The sequence below is a fragment of the Anopheles aquasalis genome, chromosome 3 (genome assembly GCF_943734665.1).
Source record: "Anopheles aquasalis chromosome 3, idAnoAquaMG_Q_19, whole genome shotgun sequence".
Classification (NCBI taxonomy): domain Eukaryota; kingdom Metazoa; phylum Arthropoda; class Insecta; order Diptera; family Culicidae; genus Anopheles; species Anopheles aquasalis.
Window position 1 is genome coordinate 60,108,757 of NC_064878.1, and position 2,292 is coordinate 60,111,048.

Below are 2,292 nucleotides of genomic sequence, written 5' to 3' on the forward strand. Positions count from 1 at the left end.
TCGTCCGGAAGTTTGAACCTTACATGACACTTTGGAGTGATAACGGCAGCAACAGCTGGTGCTGCTTTCCAGGAAGGTTGACCGCCTTTTTCTTCCAGAGCACCAAGCAACGAGACCAAGCTTTCAACACCAGCCAGAGGCGATGGAGAAGGCGTTGCCCCAGTGCTTCGGTGAAATCAAGATGATCACCGAATTCAATTAGTTTGTGAAAGGGAAGGAAGCGTCGGACTGGATCAGCTCCGTTGATTGACCGTTGATAAGCGATTAATTTGGGTTGATTCGGAATGATTTTGGAAATTCAATATCATCCGTCGCCGAACGTTTGATTGATCTTCTCGGAACCGTCCTGGACACCTTCGGAACCGGGCAGCGATGCCACTGGTTGTGGTTCGGCACCATTTTACGGCACATGCTCGTTCTGGTGGCATTTCCGTGTCCCCCGGTAATGTTGATTGAAACATTTCGATGGAGAATGGGACGTTTGTTTCCAGTTCTTTGCTTGTGAAATCGGTGAACTTTTCGTAGAATCGGCTGCAAACGGAATGCCCTAATCGTTAAGAACATTAAAATCAAATTGAGACACCCCTGATTTGGAGCCGGTTCAGGCTCTGAATTTTGGCCTCACGGTTGGTCATTGTTCAGCCTAGCCCTTCCTCACTGTTTGGCCTGGCCACGCAAATGATACATTGTCGATGCTGAACCTCATCGCGTGTGCGCCTCGAGGGAGATGAGTTCCGCAATCGAGGCCTGTGTTCGTTGCAACAAATGAGATGCTGCTGCTACTGCTGCTGTTCGTGGAAATGCGAAATCCCTGGCCAAATTCGGTTGTTTGTTTCGCTGAGCTTGTCACAGTTCGCCTTCAACCTGTCCTGCCCCTGTCCACTGGTGGTGGGAGCTGTTGAGATATAATTAAAAGCAGATCAGTACGGTGATGGAAATGACTTCGTCGTTCGCACGCGTCACGGCTTCACATAAGTGTCACCGTGGTGGCGGTGCTGCTGCTGCTCCTGCCTCCGATTCCACACGATTGCGAGAGTAAAGAATTGTCCGAATTGCGTACGATTCGCGGTCATTCAAGCGCAACAGAAGCGCAAACGTGGCCACGGCCACGCTTTGTTCTCCATCCCTCGATCCACCTCGGTCTAAACCAGAATCCGCAGCCGAATCCGGGCCATTAATTTTCGACGAACGACTGCAATCTTTAGAGGGCTGAATATAAATGCCTATTTATGAGCGGACGGTCAGCGGGGTCCGATGCTACGCTGGTGGCTGTGGCCTACTGCGCTCTGGCAAAACTTTGTGACCAGCTTTCCAGGAGGCGGACACGAATTGTTGCTCTGCTGCCCCAGTTACCGCTTGCTAATGAGACTACTCAAGCCGACCGTTTGAGCTGGCCGGCGATGTGATGGGCTGGGATGTGGTGTGTACCACGGTGATCATCATCATCATCATCATCATCGTCGTCGTAGTCGTCGTGGCATAAGCCTGCCAGCCAGCACCGGAGCCAGCCAGTTGGTCAGTTTGGAAACTAATTAATTCATGATAAAATGCAAGATTGCACTCGTGTCCTGTGGGGCGGTCGCTGATGTCACGGAGGCAGCAAATTATACTTAATTCCTATCGCGCGGCCAGCCGGCCGGTCGACCACAATTCGATAATGAAAAGATGACCAAATGCAATCCGCCGCCCGTGGGGGGCTTCTGTACGCTAAATGGGGATTGTATATGGTTGTGTTGTGATGGTATAACCATCCTATCCAAAGCCAGCATTAAATGTAGCATGGGCAGAGAGATCCATTTGCTGTTTTCCTGTTGTTTTCTGTGTTCAGGGGAACAATAATAGGCCTTGCCCAGTATGTAAGGCTATTTCAAGCGATACACTGTGTTGCATTTTATGCGAATGAATAGTTGCGTGAACAGAAGAGAAAAAGTATTTCAAAAAAAGTTACAAAAAATATCCTGGACTGGAACTCTGGCACAGTTTGGTCGGTGTTGGTGCTAATGATGCTCTTTTATCGTGTCCATTGATCGAGTTGCTGTAGGAAATGTGTCACAAAACAGCCGTTCGATGGCAGCCCTTTCTCAGTAATAAGAAAATCGATTTTCCTTTACCCGTTGGCCAGCTGGCCCTAAGGGCTGTCCACAAACGATAACAAATGATGCACATTACTGGCGTGTGCAGCAGTCCTGTCGCCACGATGCAACGAGGGCGAACCAGCGAAACTGATAACCGTTGTCATCTTGGTCATTAACACAGTGGCGTGTTCACTTCGCACCGTTCGCACCATGCCTA